At 41.6% G+C, this 6634-nt stretch overlaps 1 pseudogene; it reads left to right on the forward strand.

Annotated features, from left to right (window-relative positions):
- The first annotated feature begins 4100 nt into the window (after window positions 1-4100).
- On the forward strand, window positions 4101-4594 carry LOC140712312 (peptidyl-prolyl cis-trans isomerase A pseudogene; annotated as a pseudogene).
- The last annotated feature ends 2040 nt before the right edge of the window (window positions 4595-6634 follow it).

Below are 6634 nucleotides of genomic sequence, written 5' to 3' on the forward strand. Positions count from 1 at the left end.
CCAACAACAACTGATGCTGGTGAGGCTGCAGAGAAAAGAGAACACTTATACACTATTGGTGGAAATATAAATTAGTTTAGTCCCAGTAAAAGCAGTTTGGAGATTTCTCAAAGAACTTAAAACAGAACTATCATTTGACCCAGCAATCCCATTACTGCGAATGTATCCAAAAGAAAATAAATCGTTCTATCAAAAAGACACATGCACTTGTATGTTCATCACAGCACTGTTCACAATAGCAAAGACATGGGATTAACCTATGGACCAGATGAAGAACATGTACAACAGTGAACTGGATAAAGAAAATGTACATATACACCGTGAAATATTACACAGCTAAACAATAAATAAATAAATAAATAAATAAATAATGTCCTTTGCAGCAACATGGATACAGTTGGATGCCATTATCCTAACTGAATTAATGCAGGAATAGAAAATGCATGTTCTCACTAACAGGTAGGAGCTAAGCATTGGGTACTCATGGACACAATGTTGGGAACAATAGACATTGGAGACTACTGGGCAGGAGGGAGAGAGGGGGACATATTATATCACTATGTGGGTGACAGGATCATTCATACTCCAAACCTCAATGTCACACATTACACCCATGTGACAAACCTGCACATGAATCTACAATAAAAGTTGAAATTATATTAAAAAAAAAAAAAAAAAAAAAGGAAAGATTGTTCTGGCAGCTATGTGGAGAATGGACAGGAAGGGGCCCAGAAAAGATGCAGACATGCCAAGTATTAGAGGAAGGCTGAAGTAGACATGGAGAGAGGTCCACTAGAAAGTTGGTAATATCTGGAACCAGGGTAAAGAGAATTGCACAAATATAAAGAGAATTAGGGAATAAAGTTGATCTTACCTGACAATGAATTGAAGTATGAAAGTAAAGAAGCAGTCGAGGATGACACCAGGTCTTTAACCAGGGCAAGATACGTGGCGACGCCATTTTTCAAGGGAGGAAACAATCGAAGAGGACCTGGTTTAGGGAAAAGAGAATATCATTACTTTGGTTTTGGATGTGTTGAGTTTGAATGTGCCATTGAGATATCTAAGTGGAGATATTGAGTAAAGAGTGATTGAAAATCCTTATGAAGCACTGGTGTATAGTTGGTATTTGGACTGGCATTTGCATGTCAATCATTAGAAAAGGAAGTAGAATAAAAATAAATAAAAGGGCCTGAGTCTTGAGGAATTCCAACATTTAATGGTTAGTATTAGAAGTATTGACCTGCAAAAGAAAATTAAAAGGTATAGCCCAAGAAGTAGGGGAGAAAGCAGGAAAGCAAGGTGTCAAGAAGGAAAAAGAAGCAATAGTCTCTGGTTGCAAAAAGCCAGATGAGATGAAGACTGAGATGTGTTCATTGCATTTAGTAACATGGAGGACACTGATTACTTTTGTAAGAGTTATCTTTTTCAGTTGAGTCATGGAGACACAGGTAAGATTGGAGTAGACTGAAGACTGCACCTTAAAACAACAGAGTGTTCATCCCAAGTCAAAATAGTATTGTTTTGACTTGAAAACTGTTTCAAAACTGACAAACATCAGATGCAGTGGCTCACACCTGTAATCCCGTTATTCTGGGAGGCCAAGGTGGGAGGATTGCTTGAAGCCAACAGATTGAGCCCAGCCTGGGCAACAAAGCAAGACTCTGTGTGGATGATAATTTAAAAAAAAAAAAAATAGCTGAATGTGGTGGCACATACCTATAGTCCCAGCTCCTCAGGAGGCCCACTTGAGCCCAGGAGGTCAAGGTTGTAGTGAGCTATGATCACACCACTACACTCCAGCCTGGGCTATACAGCAAGACCTTGTCTCTTGGGGGGAAAAAAAAAAAAAAAAAAAAAAAAACTGGCAGAATAAGAAGTTGCCTCAAATGAAAATACAATTTATGATATTAACTTGTAAGTTAAAATGTATTATAAAACTCAGATCAGGCACTTATGTGAAGCTTGAGCATCAATATAAGTAATACTTTTAAACTATTATCATGAGATGAAACATGAAACAAATATCACTCTGTCATATTAACTCTGTTGCCTAAAGTGTATTTTGCTGTTGTTTTTTTACTAATTCAGAGAATAATTGTTTGCATGGTGCATTGCTTCCGAGGATTTTCACAGAACTTTTTCCATATGAATTTGACAACATATAACAGGGGGATAACCTGAAAAATCCTTGTATTGGACACCTCTCAGGCAGCACTTCAAACCCACCTGGCTGCATCTCTTCCTGCAGCCTCTGCTGGGGGAACAGTTTTACCCAGCTTTGATCAGCTTCACTCAGATGTGATCTGACAGAACGTAGCCTCAGGCATCCAGCATGGAACTCTTCCTTCCTAAGTGGGACTTGCCTGATGCCACAGCATGACATGACCAAGAGAACCCATTTGGCGTTCATGCATGTGCACCCAGAACTACTGGACTACTGGGCTCACTCTTGGCCAGTGGGAACAAGGGCTGATGGAGGAATGCTCACTCCGTTTTTCCCTACGAAGGCATTTCTGGGACTCCTAGAAAGTCCAAACCATCATCTGGGCAGTGACGTCTCCCTAGCACCTTCTCTTCTGCCTTTCCCTTTTTCCCTGTTCTTCATTTCTGCTCCGTGGAGTCACATTTCAAAACATTCACGCACAAGCCTTTTATCTCAAGCTCTGCTTTCAAGGGATCCTAGGCTAATATTCTAGTTCAGAAACTACAAATGAAGGCCCTTTGGCATGGCACAAGGGGAAACCAACATTTTCTAAAAACTGAATTTGTGTTCCATATTTACTATTTCACATAACACTCATAAGAACTGCAGACTGGCTCAACTGGGAAACTGGAGTCCAAGTTATTCAAAGCTACACAGTTTCACTGACTTCAGTTTATACATTCTTATTCCCCATACTGCTTCCAGTGATATCTTCCTTTGACTATGGTCATAGATATATTTTTGGAAGTGAATAATGAAGATAAATAGCAATAGCAACTATTATGCATTGAGAGTCTATTTGTGCCAGACACTTGGCTAGGCACTTAATATTTAATCTTCACTGTAACTCTACAAGCTACCACTATCTCCATTTTATTCCAATAAAAATGGAGGCCAACTGTTCCAACATTCTCTACTGATGAAATGACAGTTAATACTTGTGCTTACTCTGTACCTCTAATATCTATGATCACATTTAATCCTCACACCTACCCATGAAATAGGTTCCTGTTGATAATCACATTACAGAGCCAGCAGCTCTAAAGCTTGTAGATGCCTTTTCCCCTACAAGACTGCCTCTCATTACAGGAAGAAGACAGGGAGAAAAACATGACAAGAAAAAATGATCTACCATAACCACTTCCTATGTCAACACACTTTGAACAGAGCAATAGTCACACCCATAGTGCCTGCTAAAAATATGACTATGGCTTATTTCAGGATCTCTTCACTTCAGCACTATGACATTTTGGCCTGGATGGTTATTTGTAGAGGGAAGTGTCCTGTGCATCGTTGGATGTATAGCAGCATCCCTGGCCTCTAACCTCTAGGTGCCAATAACACCTCCCCTCCATTGTGACAACCAAAACTGCCTTCAGACTTTGGCAAAATTGCTTCCAGTTGAGAACCACTGGTTTATGACATTTTAAAAAAACATTTTTAATTCTGAAGTTTGAATTATATCAGGGCAATGGTCCTCTGTTGTTTGGGAATTCAATTGTGGAGATATGAATGGGAATTCAATTCAGTAATCCCCTCTGCTCCTCCCCTACTCTTATTGCCTTCCTTCCCTTGTTTCTTTTGCAAGTCCCAAGGATGCCTTCCACCCAATAAAAACAGACTCATGCACAGGAAGGGACTTGTTCCTGGGCCATGGCACCCCCTTCATTCTCATCAGATGTCTCTCCTTCAAGTCAAAATTTTGTCTAGCCCTGATTACCATACTATCTCCAGACTAAAAACAAAATCTATTTAATTAGCTCTACTACTAAATAACAAGCACACTATATTACGAACATTGTTTCTATATTTACAAATCCAAAACATGATTGAAAATGTCAGTCTCGGCTTTGCAGCGGCCGCCGCCACTGCCAGGAGCCCCAAACAATCAGCCATGGTCAACCCCACCGTGTTCTTCCACATTGCCGTGAATGGCGAGCCCTTGGGCCGTGCCTCCTTGGAGCTGTTTGCAGACAAGTTTTCAAAGTCAGCTGAAAACTTCCATGCTCTGAGCACTGGAGAGAAAGAATGTGGTTATAAGGGCTCCTGCTTTCACAGAATTATTCCAGAATGTATGTGTCAGGGTGGTGACTTCACATGCCATAATGGCACTGATGGCAAGTACATCTATGAGGAGAAATTTGATGATGAGAACTTCATCCTGAAGCATAAAGGTCCTGGCATTTTGCCATGGCAAATGCTGGACCCAACGCAAACCATTCCCAGTTTTTCATCTACACTGCCAAGACTGAGTGGCTGGATGGCAAGCATGTGGTCTTTGGCAAAGTGAAAGAAAGCATGAGCATTGTGGAGGCCATGGAGTGCTTTGGGTCCAGGAATGGCAAGACCAATAAGAAGATCTCCACTGCTGACTGTTAACAGCTCTAATAAGTTTGACTTGGGTTTTATCTTAACCACCAGACCATTCCTTCTGTAACTCAGGAAACGCCCCCTCCACCCCATTTGCTCACAGTAGCCTATAATCTTTGTGCTCTCGCTGCAGTTCCCTTTGGGTTCCCTTTGGGAGAGAACTCCCTCCTCTAGCCAAGGGAAGGGGTTCCATGTTTTCCTTGTTCCCTTCCATGCCTAGGTGGATTGTAGAGTTAAGTTTATGATTATGAAATAAAAACTAAATAACAAAAAAAAAGAACGTGTCACTCTCTCAGTGTAGAAACAATATTCCCATAATCAAACATCCAGAGAAAATTGTATGATTTTTTGTATTATCCAGGATTTCAAGACTCTGTTTCAGGGCAGAAAAGTCAAGTAGAAACAATGGTCAACTTTCAGCATACCTACTTTCAGCAGCCTACTTTCTGCTTCTTATGCAAACATAACTATTATTTGTATTATTTTGTCCAAAATGTTAATACGAATTTATGTAAACATTCTAAATATGTGGATCATAAATACATACTACTGAATCAAAACTATAAGAAAGCAATATGATTGGTCTTAGAAGACTTTTATATATTTTCATAAACTATTAGTTCTTTTTAACATGTGTTATGCAAACAGGATAATGTAGATATTATATATAAGATAGCAAACACTATGAGTGCATACTCTTAGAAATTTGGTCAAATATATCTGGGTGCGGTGGCTCAAGCATGTAATCCCAGCACTTTGGGAGGCCGAGGGAGGTGGATCAAGAGGTCAGGGGTTCAAGACCAGCCTGACCAACATGGTGAAACCCCATTTCTACTAAAAATACAAAACTTAGTTGGGCATAGTGGCAGGAGCCTGTAATCCCAGCTACTCAGGAGGCTGAGGCAGGAGAATTGCTTGAACCCGGGAGGTGGAGGTTGCTGTGAGCTGAGATCACGCCACTGCATTCCAGCCTAGGCGACAGAGCAAGACTCCGTCTCAAAAAAGAAAAAAGAAAGAAATTCGGTCAAATACAAAGTTCTTCCGAAAAGTAGTCTCCCATAAATAACTTTCATAAAGTTCCATGATATCCCTACAACATCTTTTAAATAAATCTAGTGCGATGTTGCTAAAATGGCAAACTCAAAGATGACAGCAGAATTAGCCCAATAATGAAATCTATCCATTTTAGAAGCATTTTATATTGATACTTAGAGGTATAGTTTTCCACTTCTAGAGCCAATTTTTCCTAAGCTATTTATTCTAAAACGTGTTTGGAAGATTGAAGGCCACACAGCAGACATCTGGACCCTCCCTAATAGAACAGGTTTTATTAGATCCTCAACCCAGTGAAAGTGAAGAAACAAAAATGGGCTTTTCAAAGATGGCCGAATAGGAATAGCTCCAGTCTGCAGCTCCCAGCGAGATCAACACAGAAAGGAGGTGATTTCTGCATTTACAACTGAGGTACCCAGCTCATCTTATTGGGACTGGTTGGACAGTGGGTGCAGCCCACAGAGAGCCAGCAGAAGCAGAGTGGGGCATCACCTCACCCAGGAAGCCCAAGGGGACAGGAAACTCCCTCCCCTAGCCAAGGGAAGCCATGAGGGACTGTGCCTAGAGGAACAGTGCATTCCAGCCCAGATACTATACTTTTCCTATGTGCTTCACAACCTGCAGACCAGGAGATTCCCTCGGGTGCCTACACCACCAAGACCCTGGGTTGCAAGCACAAAATTGTGTGGCCGTTTGGGCAGACACCAAGCTTGCTGCCGGAGTTTCTTTTCATACCCCAGTGGCACCTGGAACACCAGTGACACAGAACTGCTCACTCCCCAGGATAGGGGGCTGAAGCCAGGGAGCCAAGTGGTCTAGCTCAGTGGATCCCACCCCCATGGAGCCCAGCAAGCTAAGATCCACTGGCTTGAAATTCTCACTGCCAGCACAGCAGTCTGAAGTCAACCTGGGACACTAGAGCTTTGGGCGGGTGGGGGGGGCATCCACCATTACTGAGGCTTGAGTAGATGGTTTTCCCCTCACAGCATAAACAAAGCCGCTGGG

This window comes from Chlorocebus sabaeus, chromosome 8 (genome assembly GCF_047675955.1).
Source record: "Chlorocebus sabaeus isolate Y175 chromosome 8, mChlSab1.0.hap1, whole genome shotgun sequence".
Lineage (NCBI taxonomy): Eukaryota > Metazoa > Chordata > Mammalia > Primates > Cercopithecidae > Chlorocebus > Chlorocebus sabaeus.